The sequence below is a fragment of the Dasypus novemcinctus genome, chromosome 6 (assembly GCF_030445035.2).
Source record: "Dasypus novemcinctus isolate mDasNov1 chromosome 6, mDasNov1.1.hap2, whole genome shotgun sequence".
Classification (NCBI taxonomy): Eukaryota; Metazoa; Chordata; class Mammalia; order Cingulata; family Dasypodidae; genus Dasypus; species Dasypus novemcinctus.
Genome location: NC_080678.1, coordinates 122844183 through 122864845, shown reverse-complemented (window position 1 = coordinate 122864845; position 20663 = coordinate 122844183). Strand labels below are relative to the sequence as shown.

Here is a 20663-nt window from a genome sequence, read left to right as displayed (position 1 = left end):
AGAATAATCATTATCCCAAAAGTCATAATGATCGTGTAGGCATACAGAGTATGAGTTTGTTACAATGTGATATGTCATACAGTTTCTGTCACTTAACCATATTAACTATTTCTGTTCTAAATAATTATATATTCAGCTGCATTTCATTGGAACATAAAGCCATCCTTGATAGCCGCTTTGATTTTGCTATAGAAATTTTCCTCCAGCTGTAAAAAGTTCTACTATCAGTGCTTAGGCATTAAAAACTGTCCTATTTGGGGAGAGCTTCTCCCAATTTCTGGGCCACTAAATGAAAAGACATAATTATTTGTTGTAACAAATGCTGCATTTGCGGTTTAAAGCCTTTTACTGGAATTTGGAGGAAGTGGAGAGTTTCAGGAAAACTGGCAAATGAAATAAGTGTTCCAGCAATTTTGAAAGTCATCAGCTTTTTGAACCTACATTTTCCCTTCTTCCACATGTCACTTAGGCTTCTTGATTTTGGTAAGAGCGTCTTTCTGCAAGTGAATGATATCTGGGAAGGGGGCAAGGTGTCCCTGATACACTGCTAAAAGGGACTGCCTGGTCTGCTAGGGGAAGAGCTCACTCATTGCATCATAGGCACCTCTTGTGAAGGGATGACCTGTTTCAGGCCCAACGAGTAGGCCAGTTGGTCCAGATCAAAGGCCTGGCTGAGGCTGTGGAAGGCCTAGCCCACCTTTTGACACTCCTTCTTGAAGCTGGTCGCCTGCTTTGTGTGAACTTTTTGGCCATGTGTTTGAGCTGCAAAGCGCTGTCATCCATCTTCTTGATGAAACACTTGAAACCATCAGTCCATCTAGTTCTCCACCTCCTTCATGGCAAAGGTGACTACAGTGGGGTTGGGGGATGGGGGGTGGCATGCTCAAGGTCAGGAAGAAGATGGAGTCTACCATCTCATCCTTCTCTGCCTTCCTCTTATCCTGTTTTCAGGCCTTCTCACCCATGCTGTTTGAAAACATAAGGAAGTGCTAGAAGACATCTACCCCTGCCAGTAAGGACTGGTGGGCCACATGGTTCATCCTCCAGATCATGCCCTTCCTGTGCTTGGAGATGAAGTCCTTCTCCACGCGGCCACTGGCCTGGTCCTCAGAGCAGTGGTGCACCGAGATGATGGGGACTCCCTAGGCCAGTGATTGAACAGCCAGTTGAAGTTCTTGTAGTATCTGTTCACCAAAAGCTACGTGTGCATCTGCACCAGCTTGTAGGAGATGTAATCCTTCATGGCCTTGAACGTTGGCATCTTTTGGGGGGTTCTATGGGGCACTGGAAGTGGTAGAGTTCTCCTAACACTCGGGGCCTTAGGGCGCCAGTACCACGGCGCAGCTTGTCCCAGTCCTTCACGAGGAGAGACATATCGCCGAAGGCCTTCGCACCCGACTTGAAGGTGAAGAAGCCGTCTAGATTGCCGCTCACAGTGGTGGAGCTCTTGGCTCACGAGTCTGGTGCTATGGGTGAGTAGAGCCTCAGCGGGAGCCCAGCGACAAGTCAGAGCATGTCCACAAGCGGTAGGGATGGTCCGAGTGGCCTCCGGACGACCAGCGGTCGAGATTTGGCTACACCTGCTGCCCAGCGCGCCTGGTTCGTCGCCACCCTGGAGCTGAGTCTCCCTCGTCGTCCCAGGCCTGGCCCCTGCCTTCGATGACCTGGGAGCGGCGGCCATAGAGCCGCTGAGGCTAAGGTTGCTAGGGGCCCACGCCTTGAGGAAAACCCGCTACCCGCGACTGGAAAGTGGTCCGCGGAGGCGCCTGCTGAGGCGTCAGCAACTGTTGGAAGGCCTTGGTTAGGGGAAAGCACGAAGGGGGCGGGGCCACGGCGTGCCAGGGCTTGCAGCCGCCGACTGGCACAGTGGCTTACCCGCTGGAGCGCCAGGGCCGCAGGCGCCTGCCTGGCCGGTGCGGCGCGGAGGCCCTGCACGGACGAGGCCGGGAATGGCTGCGGTCGCCGAGGCTGTGGCGCCCATGGAGACAGCCCCCGATGTCCCGCTGGCCGCGCAGCCTCAGCATCTCGCGCTCCGCAGCAAGATCTCGCCTGTCCTCTCGAGTGAAGTCACGCGGCGCCTTGGCGCGCAAAGCCGTTGGCCCTGGCGCCGCGGTGGCCCGCGCGCGTTTCCCGCCCTCAGCAGGCGGGAGCCCTGCCCAGAGGCGCCGGCGCTGGCCGCCCGCAGCCCGGAAGGCGGCGCTCCCCCCAGCGCTCCAGCAAGCGTTCCGCGCCCGCCGGGCCTCGCGGGTCGGCGCTCAATACCGCGCTGGGATCCGGGCGCAGCGCCCCCGAATGGAAACTGCATCACACACGAGCTACCACCCTACACAAGTTCCCCTCTTTTTACCCTCTTCTGCTGAGATGCCATTCGTTGTAGGAACATCTTACATGTCAGGAAAAGCTAAGGGAAATGTACGAGGCTAAGTGTGGCTTTCTACGTTTTAATAATAAGTATGATTCCAAATAATATGGAAGGAAGAGGACTTGAGATCAGAGAATAAAAGGCTTTTATCTTTGGGGTGCACGGTTTTCCTGTGGAATCTATCCTTTCCGGTACTCCGATACCTGTCCTCTATAGGAAATGGCGGGTCAAAGGGGGAGGGACTTAGATAAGTAGGCGGGGCGTAGAGAAGTAGGCGGGGCATGCTGGGCCTTTATAAAGCCCGCGTTTCTGGGAGCTCCTCAGTTGCGACCTTGCTTCGGAGGGATGGAGATGACTCTGCCCAGTATGGCTTTGACCAGCACTTCAAGTGGTAACTTTCCAGTACTATACTTATTCTTCCATCATGGAGATGCCTGGCTTGTTTACCAGAGTTTAGGAAAGTTTAAATTGCAGTTGTGAATGGAGGGACAACTTGTTGATGGGGTGCTTTCCTCTGATGAGTTGGGGTGGTGGGTTGATGGAGCCTGTAAAAGAGGATGATGGAATGTGCAAGTGAACAGAACAGGCAGGAATCCCACATCTGGCTGCTCTAATGGACAGTTTCAGTTGAGAGGGTTGTGTTCAAGAAAACATATGAAGAAACACATCATGTGATTCTGGCATGGTGTAGGAAACCTCCTATTTCTGTTTAGTGTGTGTGTGTTTTGTTTGTGATTTTGTTTTCATTTAAACTCTCCCTTAGAGTTTTTGCATTAATTTTTCTTCTTCTTCAAGCCTCTCTTTGTGTTTACTTTTAATTTTTTGAGCTATGGTGAATCTGTGGATATTAATCCTACATCAGTGTTTAGGATCCTTTCTAGGATGTCAAAGTATGCCTGCATGTATTGAACTTTGCTTGGAATTTAGGTCGATGCTTCAAGTCAAATTATCTATATTCCACTACATTTGGTAGTTCTCAGCACAGAATAAATGTGAAGAACTTGCTCTCACCACACATTTTCATTCACAGGTAAATTATTTAATCTTTAACCCTTCTCTCTTCATCAGGCATGCTCAGAAGAGAGGCCCGACGAAAGAGGATTTTTTTAGACGAGAGTCAAAAGGGGGCCCTGCAGGCATTGTTTGAACAGAACCACTACCCGAGTCTAGCTGCCAGGGAAAAATTGGCCAAAGAAATTGGCATTCCAGAGGATCGAATTCAGGTAAGCATGGATCGCCTGCAATGTCTCTCACATTCAAAATAATGGGGAAAACTGCCTAACTACTTTCCAGGAATTCTCCTATTATGAAGGAATTTTGCTGAAGGATTTTTCCCAATTTTATCATGTAATGTTGAACATGCAATTAATGCAATAGCCCTTTTCTTAAAACTTTTTTTTTAATTAATGGTATTTTTTAAAAAAGATACCTAGACCACAAAAGAATGTTACATTAAAAAATACAAGAGTTTCCCTTATACTCCACACCCTACCCCCCCAGTCTGCTCACATCAAAAACCTCACCTCATTATAGCACATTCGTTGCATTTGTCGAATACATTTTGTAACACTGCTACAGGGCATGGCTTATAATTTACATTGTAGTTTTTTTTTTCTAAAACAAAAAAATGTTTATATTTTATTATCATAAGATACAAGCTGGATACTGACAACTAGGTGGATCATGCTTTGTATATGCAAGTCAGGAATTCCTCAACTGAGCTAAATTGTCTCCTTAGGTTAATCGGCCTTTAGAGAGCTAGCTGCCACCTTTCCCTGGGTGTTTTTATTTTATTTTATTTTTTTCTTCTTTATTTTCTTTTAAATGTTACATTAAAAAAATATGAGGTCCCCCTATACCCCCACCCACCTCACTACACTCCTCCCACATCAAAAACCTCCTCCATCATCATGGCACATTCACTGCACCTGGTGAATACATTTTGGAGCACTGCTGCACCACATGGACAGTGGTCTACATTGAAGTCTACACTCTCCCCCAGTCCACCCAGTGGGCCATTCTCCCCCAGTTCATGCAGTGGGTTATGGCAGGATATATAATGTCCTTCAAAGCCCCCTCTTGATTTAGAGGTGGAGTGGGCATCACTATCCCAAGGTCCATAGGAGGGAGGAATAAAATATGGATTAGAGTGGACTTACTGGTATTCTACTGTAGAAGTATTGTGACTCTAGCAATGGAAGACATTGAAGGGGCAAATGCATTCACTCTTGCTGTCTGTTTTACCAATGATGTAACTCTGTGGGACTGGCATGTTTAGAGGGTAGGTACCTGTTCCCCATCGGAGAAAGTAAGAAAAATGCTGTGATGACACTCTGGAGTGCTTAAGAAATTTAATCACAATATGACTGGCTTGGTGTCATTAATTCTCTGCAATAGTCCCGTGAATTATGATGAATATATAATAATAGGGACAATAGAGTAAGAAACTCTTGGAAATTCTGACTCCTCAGATGAGAATTTCACTGAAAATCAATACAAGTGGGATTCCCTCCCCTAAGAGGTAGAAGCTCAATTCTGTACTGACCTCTTTTGAATGGGAAAAATGGAATACGTTTAATCTGATCTGACTCTAATTATCACCAAGTTAACTGGAGAGAACTCTATTATATCAGGAAAATCTTTAAATAGCTGAAGCAGGATGAAGGAGTGGTGATACTGTACTGGAAAATAAGGTACTCAGGGCTTTATAAGAGATGGAATAACGTCCAGTAAACCAAGGGCATGCTGAGGAAAGGAATGTTTCTTGTCTCTGTGGCATCAGTTCTGCCTATAGGATTCTGAATTGACTCAAATGTCATGGAAGAAAGCACATGCTGTGGGATCTCCCGCTTATGGGATGTCTCTGGATTGTAGTCTGCATTCAGAATGATGTTAAGGAAAGAAACTAGGGAATATGAGGCTGTTTCTACAAGGGTATTAATTGAGCCCTCAGTTTCAAATTTCTGCTGGTTTTTCAACAGTCCTATTCTGAAAATATTTCAGATAATTATAGCAAACTGTGTGGCTATTTTATGCCAATTTCTGGGTGACATGTGCAGATATTCAGTTTTATCATGGATTATCCAGTTTTCCAAGTTAGAGATGAAGAAGTGAAAGGAAAGATTTTCTATCAGACTTACACAATGAGGAATCAACCAAAGGGATCGATTAATTATGTCACTGCAAGTAGTTTTGATACTAGGGTTAAGAGTCCCTAGGATTTTCCATATGAACTGCTGAATCTGGAGTGAACTAAGACAGAAATAAGAATGAACAGATGTTCAACAGTCAGATGTGGACAATCTGTTGTACCTGTCTTAGGAGATTTTTATCAGAGATCCTATTCACATATGACTTTTTTGGTGACATTGTTAAAAATCATGGCTGAAAGATAAAGACAAGTAGAAGATATCCAGATTTAGCCAAAATGAAGATGTTAGAGGAGAACCAGAGAGAAAGAAGAAGAGAGAAAAAACAACAAGCAGAGGGAGGGAGAGCAAGAGAGGGGGAGAGAGAGAGAATGCCTCCTCATGGACAGCAAATACTCTCTTCTCACATAATGGAACCTATATCTGGATTCCCTGAGTCTGATAAAAAGTGAAATGCTAATATGATTTGGGCATAGCTTATGTGGTATTCTGACTTTTATGGTAATATTTTGCAGTCACGGCATCTTTGCAAGAATCATAACATTCGTCATAGGGATATTTCCTCCAGGGTCTTGTGGATGACTCCTTTTATTTTATTGGTACTGTTGTTTGCAATAAGGGAGGCCATGTTGCTGACTCTTGCATCTTCTTTGGTCCTTCAGATTTGGTTCCAGAATCGCAGAAGTAAATGCTTAAGGGAAGGCCGAAAGAAATCTGGATCCTCCTCAGGGGTAGAACAGTCCCATTGGCAGGAGCAGCGCCAGTTTTGGACTCAAGGTGAGTACACTGCAGTCCCACTGCTTTTCACCTGTTCAGCTGAATGGACTCTTCAAAGGGGACCCACATTGTTCACAAAGAATGCATAGAATACTGAATTAATCTACCAAAGGGGTGCTGATGCAAACCACAAGAAATCTGTTTGCTTTTATAAAGGCTACTTATTTCTGGAAAAAGTTACAAGGGCCTAAAGCATCCAGTTACAAAGTTGCTTTCTCTTTGGGGCCAGTTACAAGGCCCTAAAGAGTCTAGCTCAAGGTTGCTTTTCTTACCAAAGTCATTTCCCACGTGTTGAAACAAGATGGTCGCTAATCTCTGAAAGGTTTCAGCCTTCCCCTCAGGGATTCCTTTCTCTCAGATGCAGGCTGGCATAGGGCTTGTCTATCAGGACTTCCTTTCTCTCTTGTCATAGGGCTCCTTTCTTCTGGGCCTTCAATATTAGTCTTGGCTCTCTTCCCAAGATCAGCTGAAACCATCAGCAAATGGCTCATCAATTTCCAGAGCGCCAGGATAAAAAATGACAGAGCACTCTCTTCCTGTGTGTCTTCTCTCTCTTCCTGTGTGTCTTCTTGAGTGTGTGCATTAACATGAGTCTGTCAATGGGGGCAGGGACTCAACCTGAGTTATGCCTTACTGTTTGACATAAACCATTGAAAAGCCCTAAATTGATTTTATCAAGTACACTTCTTGAGAGGCGCCTCCCTGAATTCAATACAATGAAAGGGTATCACAGCCAGAGAAATAGATTTGTTTACAAACATAATATTTCTCTTTTTGGGAATCACAAAATTAATCTCAAACCATCACAGAAAGCAACTATTTATGGCTTCTTGTGGTCATCACCATGCCAGATATGTTCACAGGTTTCGACTGGTTATGGGCTTCAGTCATTTTATTATCAAGGGAAGCTTTGGAACTTCTGTTCCCGCTGATGCATGGCGTTGTGACCTCATGTATTCTGTCACCCTGAGTACTGCATCCAAGGGTCAGTAATGGACTCTGGGCTCCCCAGGGTGGGTGACTCAGCAGCAATCAAGATGATCAGAATGATATTCAAATACTAGGGTTTTGAGTGTGAAGGTGAAACCTGGTCTGAACGCCCTCACTTACTCCTGTGTTCTGTTTTAGAATACTTACCCAAAGAAGCTCGCCGTAAGCGAACACGGATCACAAGATCTCAAAGCAGCATTCTGGTTGAGGCCTTTGAGCAGAACCGATTCCCTGGTATTACAACCCGAGAAGGACTGGCTACACAAACAGGCCTTCCAGAATCCAGAATTCAGGTAAGTTTTCTGTTTGTGGCACTGCATTTCTCGCAACTGGCATTGCTATCACCCTTCAGATATGGAGCTGGATATACTTAGGCTCTTTTGGGTTATCACAGTCATCTCAGACCTAACCTTAGGGGTGGGAATGTAAACACTGAGCTCTTTAAGAGGCCTTCTTGCAAAATAGGGAAGTTTCAAACCAAACAGCTAGAAATGCCCGCATTTGGATGAAAGTTCAGGAAAATAATGGGAAAAAAGTGTGAATGTTGATACATGTTTGGAGGACACATCCTTTTTCAGAGAATATACCAGGGCACAGCTATAAATTGTGGAAAAATAATTCTACATTATGAGGAGCTGTCCACTGTGTTGTAGGATGATGAATGGTATCCCAGGACTCTAGGCAAAGGTGCCGGGAGAGATACTGCCTGGACCACTAAGCTCAGCTGGATGTCCCTATTGGTCTACAGATATTGCCAGTGACATGAGAAGGAGTGCAGTGGGTGGAAAGCCCAACCCAGTTGAGAAATCTGGTGTTCCACAAAATTGTGTGGTTTTGTGTATATCATGTGTTCATGAATTATGAAGCAGACTCATGAGGTTATGTGCACAGAGGGCTGGAAATCTCTTACTGGTTTGGAGACCCTCTTGCCTTAAACATAAATATGTGAACTAGCCATGCTTTCTTATACGTATACCAGGGAGGAGGAAAACATGTCAACCTCTGCAAAAGAGTTTGCTTTCTGAATAATTGTTGAGATAACATGGCTCATTTTATGTGCTCTGACTTTTCAGCTACAGAATCAATCAGCTGTAATTGATTACTGAATGGGGCAGGGCTTCAGGCCTCAGGTCATGTGATTTCTACCTATAAATTCAGCACATGAACTGGAGGTCTAAATTTAAAGTCCAGCACCAGAAGAAAAGAGGAAATCCTTTGAGTCTGTGTAGATGAGTTTTTTTGGGTTCACTAGAACACCTAGCTGGGGGAATGAACTTGAATAATATATTATACGTGAGGATGTGGTGATAACTGAATAGGTAGGGGAAACAATTCTCTATATGCAGGCCCTATCATGCAAACTCTGTCATGTGAAAGCCCTGATTCCCAGAAAAAATTTAATAAGATGGAACTACTCCACAGAGTGTCAAAGATGTAGACATTCATCTTGTCTTTATGGAAACTGTTCCTTTTCCTTGGTAAATAATCACCCTGTATTTGGATATGTCTTCCAAAGACCACTGATCTCCCATTGTGGTCACCTAATCTTAGGGTTTTTGAAATTCCTATACTTGCTTGCCAAAGAGGACAGTGTGAATCGGGCTGGAAGTTCTGATCTGCCCTATTTCTGTGTCTCTCTTTCCTCACATAGATATGGTTTCAGAACCGGAGAGCTCGTTACCCAGGGAAGACCTTGAGGGCATGCATGAGTTCCTCCTCAGACGAACCTCATTGGAGACCCCATCTGCCCAATGGACAGGGGCAGAGCCACATGTCCAGTGTACCGAGCAGTTCCCATCACCTACTAAACTGCAACACTTTCATTGGAAACCAAGAGCTTCAACCCGCTCTTCTTATCTCCCAAACATCGTCTTGTCCTTGGGATAAGTCCCCGAGCTGCCTGACTCCAGGACCCAAGGAACAGGTGGTCCAATCCACACAGAATGTGCATGGGTGGGAGAATGCTCACGACTCACCGACACTTATGAAACAATTGCCCCCACGAAGAGAGTTCTCAGATACTCTGACTCTTTTTGGGTCACCATTGCAGGGAATATGCCAGGAGCACTGTGAATCCACAACAGCATTCCAGTTAAAAGACAACCCCCGGATTCAACCTGAGAATGAAAAGCAACAAATGCAGGATGTGAGTCAGCCAGACACATCTCACTTCATGCTGTGGAGTGCTGAGGAACTCCAGGATGTGACTGCAGAATGCGAGTCTCCCACAGGAAATCTTCAGCAGCCTGGATCCACCAAGATACAGGTGAGGCATCAGCAGGCAGAATCAATGGAAGATCCAATGCATCTGCCTGCTGAAGAGCTTGAGCAAGACGTGGAGACCTCTAACATTTTAGATGAACTACTGTTGATTACAGAATGTCAAGAAACAGCACCATCTCTCAATCTGGATTCCGATGAGCAGGACTCCACACCAGCTGAACCACCTCTCAGTGAGGAAGATTTTCAGTTTCTGATCATGACGCTGCAAAACTCTCTCAAGGCTTCGCATTAGGTGGAGGAAGCATTTATTTCCAACACCTTAGAATGGACAGCATTTGCTTTAGTGCAAAGTCTGGGAGATTGAAACATCGTGCTCTAGGGAAATCCCAAGCCGTAGAGAAGGGTCAATGGCTCTGAATCCCAAATGGAGGATTTAACTCTGGCCCACTGGCAACACTTCCACACCGTAAGGTATTCAGTGACTGAAGGCAGATTTCCAAACTCTGTACTACTTCTGGACTTATCATGGATAACAGGCTAGGTACCCTTGGGCTAAGTCTTGGTTAAATGAGTGTCTTTTTAAAAACATTTCATCTCCACCCACCCATTGTCACATCCATGGCATTGGACAATTCAGGAACTCACTGGACCCAGTTGTGGGGCAAAGGACTTTGGTGGTTTTTCTGCCTTGCTTTCTCTTCTGAAAAAATGGGAAGGGAATTCAAATATGAAATGAGTTTTCTGTGTAAAAAGGAGTGAATGGGTGCTGAATTCCCTGATCATGGCTCTTCAGGGAAATGAGTATTTCCCCAACCCTGTGGTTTGGAATAGGCACCAGGAAGCTTCTGCAATATCTATCAGTAAGGAGATGAATGTAGAGTTATTGCCCCTAAGAGTGGGGCTTCATCATGCATGAATATTACTTTTTCATCATTGCATCATCTAAATGGTTGAGAAATGATGGAGAAAGTTTCATATGGACCAAATACATCAAATGGAGGAAAACTTTACTGTGAATACTTCGAGTATTTGAGATATTTCATGTAAAATTACCCTTATATTGAAGGGTAAATGTTCGTTGTTATCATAAATAAACTGTATGTACATATTAAGCCTTTAGCTAATCACCATGTACTTAGTTCTCCTCCCTTCCTTTGATGTGCTAACTCCTATAAACACCTTGTCGATGATCATACCATATGTGAGTTTACATTGGTAGAATAAACACACCCTTGAAAAGAAATTCTGTGTATGTTGTCTAATACCATCCATTCACTTTCTGTCCCGTCATGTTTAAAGTCTGTCAGGGGGAAGCACATGTGGCTCAAGCAATTGGGCATAGCACCTTCCTTCCACATGGAGAGTCCCATTTTTGTTTCCCAGTGCCTCCTAAAACAAGAAGATGAGCAGACTAAAAAAGCACACAATGAACAGATGACAAAACAACAAAGTGGGGGTATAGGCAAATAAAGAAAGAAAATAAATATTTTTAAAGATTTGCAAAAAGTCTGCCAAGGATTTGTTGTATGTTCTTTCCATGTAAAGTTGTGAGAAGGAGCTCTCAGCAAAAGTCTCATTCATAGATATCAATCCAGAGGTACCATGGATGCAAAATTAGCAGTAAGCACACACAGCAGAGTCTTCTAGGCTACCCTGTGTGCAGACTGTGTATGTATTCCACTGGAGTGGTATAGCCGTTTGGTATTCCTGACGAATTCCCAAAGTAGACATTGGATTATGTTTGTAAACTGGTCTTTTCCTGTGGGCATATTGGATTGGGTTCAATTCAGAGGTTTCACTTTCACTTGATTAAACCATGATTAGGGCTTTGGGCCATGTGTGTATGACCTCATGCCACCATCCCCCTGGTGGGTGGGGATTCACAGAGAAAATGGCATGGTAGAGGAGAGTTGCAGTCTTTGATGCTGGTTCCCCCGAATGTAAATACAGAGGAGAAAAAGACAGAGGAATACAGATGGCTCTGTAGACATGGCAGAGGCCCCAGGAAGAGAGAGAGATTGAGAGTTTACATCCAACCTTGTGGAGAGAACAGAGCAGCTGAACCCTAGGAAAACAAGCACCAGGGAGAGAGACTAGCCTTAGTGCAGACTACAGCTGAGACCAGAAGTTGGGGACAGCACATGAAGTGGAATTCTGAACCCAAACAGAGACCAGCAGCCATCTTGCTCCAACACATGTCAACAAACTTTGGTGAGGGAACTAACTTATGCTTTATTGCCTTGTAACTGTAAGCTTCTACCCCAAATAAATAACCTTTATAAAAGCCAACAGATTTCTGGTACTTTGCATCAGCACCTTTTTAGCTGACTAATTCAGGTGGATTCTCTGAAGCTTGATGGCAAGGATATTCTCATGGAAATGTTTATATTAATTTTACACCAAGCAGAGGTTGTTGCATCACCCAAGCTTTTGAAGGAAGCAAACACACACATACTCACAAACATACTCACATGCACTCATACACACATCACATAGACATAAACACATGGACACATGCACAGGCGAAATAAAACCCATAGATTCACACAACAGTTACTGCTACAGATGAAGCTTAAAAGAATCTGATATATCCAACAAAATCCATTTCTACCTCTATACACAAGGGCATGTATTCATATTTTCTCAAGGCAAGACAGGTTGGGTCCCATTAAAAGGAGGAAAATGGTGGGAATTTGCTACTGATATCCTGGTCAGAACAGGGTGGATACAAGTGAAATAGGGATTGGCATGTCTGGTCAAGAAGGCCAAGTTCACCATATCTCTACCTGTTTGGCCTTGAGGATGCACTCAGGTGTTGTTGACTTTTGGCTTCCCTGGTGCAGGGCACCTCTGTGGACTAGGGAGATGTTGAGACCTGTTTGCCACTGCTTTAGAGTTCCAGGCTGAAAGCACAAAGAAACAAAGCGCACTGGCTTCTGGCAGTGCAAGTCCCCTCTCCCGGCAAGGATTTTGCACTAAGCAGTTGAGCACTCCTTTAGCTCCTGGCTGCTGTTCAAGTCCTGAGAGCTGCTCTCAGCACAAAATTGAGGTACAGTTGTGTAAATGTGTGCTTGGGCATGTCTGGCGAGCAGGCGCAGCTGGGTTTCCAGGTGGAGTTTGGACATACCCATTGTCTCAGTTCCTCCCACAAAACAATAGCACTCAGATGACCAAAAGTAACCCAGGGGGCCAATAAGCAGACATGATCTTGCTCTGAGGACTCATCTCACCTCGGAATTCACTCCTTCCATGACGAGCATGAGGTAGTGGGTCTTGAGGACTACTCCCTGAACCAGAATCCTCATCTCCCTGTCACCCCCTGCTGACGGTTTTCAAAGTTGTGAAAGAGCTGGTGAAATTGGAAGTGGTTATTTTGCCATTCAGCCCAAGAAGTGGACCTGATACATGCATGGTGGGATTCCCACCAGGTAACACTTCTCTGCTCCTGCCAGCATTTTATAAGGGATAATAATCCTTGCTTTTCAAACTGATGACAGGTCATCTCCATCCCTCACCCTCAAAAATGTGAGGTTACCATCAGTTTGCCTTATATACTCCAGCCTTTCACTCTTTCATTATACAAGCTGTGGATTACATTAAAAAAGAAGTGAACAAGAATGGGGAGAAATGGAAAACGAAGAGTCTAAAGACACAAAGTAGCATAGCTGCTCTAGTTGGAGTTTGTAAAGAGAGAATAGGTGGAATTAGGTAACCACATATTATGAGAGTAAAAAGGCATTCACAGCAGTTTTTTTATTCAGACAGTTTATTTAAGATCTTTCATGGGTTTTGAGGTCTACAAAGTATCCTCTAAAATATCTGTACTTCAAAGCAATAAGGGAAATAGAATAATCATTATCCTAAAAGTCACAATGCCTGTGTAGTCGTATAGAGTACCATTAAGTTACAATGTGATGTGTGTTACTGCTTATACTACATCCTCATATTAACTGTTTGTTTCCTACATAATTATATATTCATCTGGGTTTCATTTGAACACAAAATCATTCATGTACCACCACTGATAGTTGTCAATAGGTGCTTGATAGCAGTCTTGATTTTACTGTAGAAATTATTGTACAACAGAAAAAATCCATAAATCAATGCCCAGTTATTAAACACCATCCCATTTGGGGAGAGCTTCTTTCAATTTCTAGGTCACTTTTTGAAAATATTTTATTTGTTGCAAGAAATGCTGCATCAGTGACTAACTGTCTTATTCGATTTTGATGGAAAAACTGGTGAATTTCAGAGAAAGTGGCAAAGGAGAAAATGCTCCAGCAATCATGAATGCCATCAGCCTTTTCAATCTCCATTTTCCATTTTTCACATGTGCCCCTACTCTCCTTAGTTTGGTGAGAGGTCCTTTCTGCACATGGATGATGTCTGTGATGTTGACCAGGTACCCCGATTATTATATATATATATATATATATATATATATATATATATATATATGTATATTTATATATATAAAAGCATTCAAAGTTAATTTGCAATGGCATTATTTACCTCATCCAGTTTGTCCTTTGGCCTTCTGTTGCAATATCGTACTACTGTCTTTCTTTTTGCCTATTAATTGAACCTTCATAATAATCTTCATTTCTACACTCTTCTCCAAGTCTTTTTCCCTTTTTTTTTTTTTCCTTTCAGGCTACCGTATTCCTTCTAGTTTTAGTATCACTAGTAATTCGGTCTTTTGGTAACATATTATCAGTTTTTGTTCATTGTGAAGACTTTGAAGTCACCCTCACTTTATATTTTTTTTTAAAGGAAAGTTTAGATTATATAAATGTCACATAAAACATGTTGGGTATTCCTATAAACCCACTCTCTCCTGCCCGGACACTTTCCCATGTTAACAACATTCTTCATTATTGTGGTGCTTTTGTTACTATTGATGAACATATATTTAAGCATTGCCACTAACAGTGGATTATACTTTACACTATAGTTTACACTGTATCCTGTACAATTTTGTAAGTTATGACAAAATATATAATTGCCTGTATCTGTCATTGAAATGTCATGTAGTACAATCCAAGATACTGAAAATGCCCCCATATTACACCTATTTTCCCTTCTCTCTCCCCTCAGAGATTAGTAAATTACTGAGCCTCAAAAACAGAAACAAGCATTATGATAACCAAGGGGGTCCTGCCCATTTTTAAAAATCCTTTTATTTAATCTCTTCATGAAATATTTCACACCTTTAGAAAGAATCTTGGAATAATAAAAGTAAGTGGAAATTTAATTTTAAATGGATGGTCAGAGTCTACTAGGTAATTTTGCATACTCCATCCTATCATTGCAAATATGACTGTTTCTGTGTTCTCTAATTTATACATGTGCAAATATTTGTTTTCTATTATTTTCAAGTACTCATTTCATAATCATTTGCTTGGCCATATTATTTATTGTGCAGCAACACTCATTTCACTTGGAACTTGCACATTTTCCTCAGCATTTTCCTAAAAATATCTTATTCAAATTTTCATCAAATTAACTAGGTTGTGCTATCCAGTTATTCAATCAAACTCTATTCTGGGTGTTGCTTAGGAAGATATATTGAAGATGTGTTTAATTTCATAACCACTGGATTTTAGGTAAAGTCTATTATCATAGATAATCTAGTAGGGCCTGATAAAATCACCGGAAAGGAGGACTTAAGAACAGAGCTGAGGCTTCTCTGAAAAAAGTAGATAGTCAACATTTGGAGACTCACTTCAGCTTCTGTCCAAGGTTTCTAGCGTGCCTATAGATTTTAGACTTGCCTAATTGCCTCCACAACATTATGATTGCTTATGTCCTCTGGACCACAAGAATGCTACCAAGGTGGAAAACCCCCAGTGGGATCAAAAACTCTAATGCCTTAAAAAATGAGACCATGCCCTATAAGGGAAAGTGGAAAATCAATTTTGGGCATGTTGTCCATGGAGTAGAAATTGACCTAATTAGGCAGGAAGGTATCCTAGGCTAAAGGGAACTAGTAGCCACAAACACCTTCCCAGCTGCATCATGGTATTGCTACGGCCCAGTTGGTTTTGTTTTACCTCTTCTTTTTAATTATAAAAGGCAATTTTTATTAAAATATTACATTCCACATTCCATCTATGTCAGTGTAATGAATTTTTCCTTAAATATCTAGAAGAAGAGGGGTCCATCAGGAACTGTCAGACGCGTTGAGTGTTTCTTTTTGTTTTGTTTTGTTTTTTTATTTCTGACACACACACACACACCCTTTCATTGTTTGCATTTGCTGTCTGCGCATCTTTTCTCTAGGAGGCACTGGGAACAGAACCTGTGACCTCCCGTGTGGAAGAGAGGGACTCAATTGTCTAAGCCACCTCAGCTCCCTGCTTTGAGAGTTTTGGAAGCTTTGGTTTTGAGTCCAAACTGGGTTAGGAAAGACCTTTCATATAATACCTGGGGGAGGAAGGTAAGATTACTTTGTGTACTTAAGGATTGAAAGTTAATAATTTTGACCAAAGAGATGAGACAAAATATATTTGAAAACAGGCAAATATTTCTTGCCTATCATCATGGACCAGACCAGTCAGGTCATAATGTCTAATGTTTCTCCCTTGCTGTTTTGAGGATTTGTCTTGTATCTTTTTTGAGACAGTGAAATAGGAGTGCATTTCATGAAGGTATGAGCGCCACGTCTGAACAAGATTCACCATCTGTTTATGCCATTAATCTCTTCTTACTACCATGACACCTTTATGTCCCAGATAGGGGTAACACCGTTAACAGGAATCCTAGAAAGATGATTAAGAAATAAACTTTTGTTTTCTTAAGTTATTAGTGTTTGCAGGTCTTTTGTTACTATGGCATAATTTAGACTAAGTTGAAGGATAACCAAATTTCCTTTTGATATCTTAAAGCTCTATCCTCAGAATGAAGGTTTTATTTTTCACCAACTTTCTTGAAATTCCCAGAAATATATTTGTTTTAATTGCATTTTGTTGCCCCTTTTTTTCCAACTAAATAAAATGTTTGCGAATTTTAGAAAGGACTGAAATCCATTTTCTAAATAAAATATTCAAGAGATGCTTGTCATTCTCTCATATTTGAGGTCTAAAAAGGTCCCACAAAATATCGATGACATTGGAGGATGTAGGCAGATTTTTATTCAGGTCCTCACGTGATGTGCAGAAAGTGAAGGAAATTAGGTCAGTAATTTATTTAGGTAGGGAGGGAAGAAAAAGGGCAGAAAATAACAGAGCAGGGGTTCCAGGTAGACGGAAGGGGGTGAAAAGGGATAAAGACAGCTTATTTACAAGCTACATTTCCCCATTATAGATTATAAATCCCCAGGTATACTTGTGGCCACAAGGCATAGAAAAAAAACGTGTAAGCGGCACAGAGAGGACAGGAACGGTCCAGAGGGAAGAGAGCAGACCTAGAGCACACTCAGACCTGGTGGGTTTGCTTTATAATCTATTAATTATTCCACCCCTTTGATAATGACAGGGGAGGGGTTTCAGCTGTTTGCTGTTTGGATTGATTACCCCACCCATCAATCCCTTAGTGAGGACCCAATGATAAATCCCCTAGGGAACATCTGGGGCTTTTCCTTGCATCCAGAAGAAGTCTTTGTTCTGGATAGCAGAATCCAGGGGGTGGGGTTCTTCCAGCAGCCAACTTGGGGGTTGCTGATGTCCACATGGACTCTCTGCCGGGTTCCAGATCCATCTATTAATTCCCTTTCTTACTAGCCTGCTTCATCACGACAAGTGCTAATGGACAATGTTTGAGAATTAATATGCCCCTGACTTTTCTTTACAACTTGTGCTGAGCTCATGCATTCTCCAGGTCATTTCTTGTCAAGTCTCTTCATTTGGAAGCAGGTATGTCATTTCAGGCCCAAGTCCAGTCTCAGAGAGCAAATAGTAAAGTTTTGTGAGGGTGTGTTCCCAAGAAGTCCTTGATCCACTATTCAAACATTTTACAATGTTTTTCCTAAATCTTCTTGTTGCAGTCGTTGTTGGAAAAACAATCACATATTCTAGGGTATTCTAGTTCTGAACAAGGTCTGCAGGCCAATGTTCTGCCACAGAGATTTGACCCTTTGGAACAGGCACAGCGACCCAACTTCCCTTACCAGAGAATGAGTCCCAACACTCCCGCCAGAAACAAAGCCCAGATCTTTATTTCCAGTGACAAAAATACAAATCTATCTATCCACCTCCGTGCCTCCCCCTGTGAAATACTTTTGGCTCCAGATCCTTGAATGGCGTCACCAAATGGCGCCAGGCAACGCACCCTGCTGAAAGAGGATTGTCCTGATAAATCAGGGACCTGGCCTTGACACTTCTACAGGTTTCCAGGTCTCCAATTCTGAGTTTTCAGAAGTGGGAGACTGACAGAACCGGCTTTCAGGTCCCTATTAGCTCCCTGTACTTTCTCTTCTCGCAGGTGCACTTCTGAGTGGCAGTGAAAACAGGCTCATGAGACAGGGCATGCCTTGGGCGCGCGGATGCCTTGGCACTGAGGATTTTGGGGGCAGGGTGGGACCCACTGCCTGAGGCTTAGGCACTTGTGAGGCTCTGCAGAATCCATGGCCCCGGAACTCCAGCTCGCCATTCCCAGGTCTCTAGGCACAGCCTACAGCAGGCGGGAAGTCCCACCCACAAGGAAATTTCAAGTGCAAGTCTCTTCCCCCAAATGCTGGCTCTCTTGGAAGACAAACCCTTGGCAAAATAAATCAAGATAAAATACAAGGTACAAATCATATGTACACCACGGAAAATGTATCACTCCATATGCTCTAGGTGTGAAAAGGTTTAAAAGAAATGATTTTATGACAATAAATTTGGATATTTAGACGAAGTGGACACATTCTTAGGAAAATTCAGATTCCCGAAATGGAGTCAAAGAGAAATAGTTGTCTTCTAAATATATAAGACATAGGATCAGCAGTTTAAAAATGTCTTCTAAAGAAAACACCTGACTCAATGCGAGTGTCACCTAACGCAAAAGTAATAGAATAAATGTAATTTTACAGAAGATGTTAGAGAATGGCAAGAGAAATAGCTATGCCCAATTTGACCTGTGGCTAGCATAAAATGATACAAACCCTTAAACTTAATATGAGAAAATAAGTTTATTAGGAGCACTTCTCACTCACTAACTTAAACGTCAAAATGGTTATCAAAGTATTTGTAACCTCAAATGAAGGAGGCATGAAAAGTATATATCGTGACAGAGTTGGTTTATCCCAGGAACACAGGTTTCTTTAGTATTAGAAAATCAATTAATTAAATCACCATGAACAGATTACAAGAGAGAATCAATATTAATAGAAAGAAAAAAAATTGAAAACCATAAAATATGAGCATAGGGCAAAAAGAAGGACACTGAGAACAAAAAGCATAAAAGGGAACTCCTTAGGCATGTATTGATAATATATGTTAGCACAAATCATACCTGACGTGAAATGTGGAAGTGTAGACAAAGATGCAACTTCTCTCTACTGTGATTCAGCGTTTCATGGCAGCTCTCAGGAAATGCAGTCAATAAGAAAAAAGTGTGTAAGGGTTGTATGAAAATAAAATTGCTACATTGGGATATGATGTAAACGTGTACATAAAAATTTTGATTTAATCCACCAAAGCACGATTTATTATTTTTATTCACAGTTCTACTTATTTAGATTACACTTCATAATTTAGGAGAAAAGACGTTCTTTCCCTAAGAACATGCATTTCCTTTCAATCCGATACAATTAAATGGACTAAAATTCCATGGACTTCATTTTATGAGTTTTACATGCAGTTAGGCAAGGAAAACGGCAAAAACAACATTGTAATTGACATGCTTAGCGATCAGAATTTCAGACATACAGAGAAAACTTTTAAAAATAGTGTAAAAATGTTCATTAAAATATATGACTAGGGTTATAATTTCTTTCCTATTCATTACCTTGCTTGGTATTTCAACTTCTTTTTGAGAAGGCATGAAAACTTTGCATTTTCCCAGAAATGTTTGCATTTCATACAGCCTTTATAATTTAATAACATAGCCACTTACTATTTTCTTTATAGCTTTTCCCTCAAACCTGATCTTAAATCCTTTTTCTGATTAATTTAAAGAGAAAGTGTCTTTTAATTTTCAAACAAAGACAAATCCAGTGGTCAATTTAGGATTATATTATAAAGGGAGCAGAGGAAATCTTCTCAATACTATTTATAAAGTAACATTACTCTATTACAACTATTTTTTTTCTAAACTGATTCTATGATATTTTTATTTTTAAAAGTCCAAACTATTGATTGGTCCATGCAGCAGATAGTAATCAAGCACTATGATGCCACGGACTGTGTCTGGAATCAGGGACACTATTAATTAACTGAAATTTTCCTCATTTCTAGCTTATTCCTTTTCCCCAAACTTCAGACATGCATGTTCAACTGTCCACTTAAGAACTCTCATCATCTGTTTTAGCAACAGTGAAAATATATGTGTGTTTTTTACACTTGGGCAGAGGAGAAGATTTTGGCACCTTCTTCCACTTGGAGAAAGTAAAATCATATTGTGATACTCTATGATGTTTAAGAATTTGAGTCATAGTATGAGTGGCTTGGTGTTGTCCTTTATGGAAATGGGCCACCAGAATAATGATGAATATATGATAATGAGGATCCGGGGGTAAGAAAGCCATGAAACTTTGTTTTGAAAGATGAGGATTCCTCGAGAAAGCACTTCAAGCAGGATTGTCTGTTAATAAAGTCGGAAGCACAAACCTGCACTGACTACATTTTCAGGGGACAACTGGTATAAAAAGGAAAGTAATCTGACTTTCTCTAATTATCTCTGAGGGAATTTTTTTATACCAAGAAAATAGGTAGAGAAGATGAAGTAAAAACATCACCCAGTGGAAAATAGTGGCCATGGTTTTAGATCAAATGGCATAGTGTCTGTTTTGCTAAGGAAGAGGTAGAAACTCTGAATGCTGTGCAAAGGAAACTATTTAATCAAGTGAGTTTGTGGTTATATCAAGTGATTTTAACAATTGAGCAATCACAGAAGAGAATAATCAAAGACATAGGAAAGAGTGAAAGCATATACAGCCACTCAACAAATTGGGGTGAAACCACAATATCTCGTTTCTCACGAGGCTGGGATTTCCATTTGCAGCAAGTCAGAGTCCTGATTGA

General features: G+C 41.9%; 1 pseudogene; it reads right to left on the bottom strand.

The window, feature by feature from the left end:
• Positions 1-285: 285 nt before the first annotated feature.
• On the bottom strand, positions 286-1981 carry LOC131278951 (sorting nexin-18-like; annotated as a pseudogene).
• Between the last annotated feature and the right edge of the window lie 18682 nt (positions 1982-20663).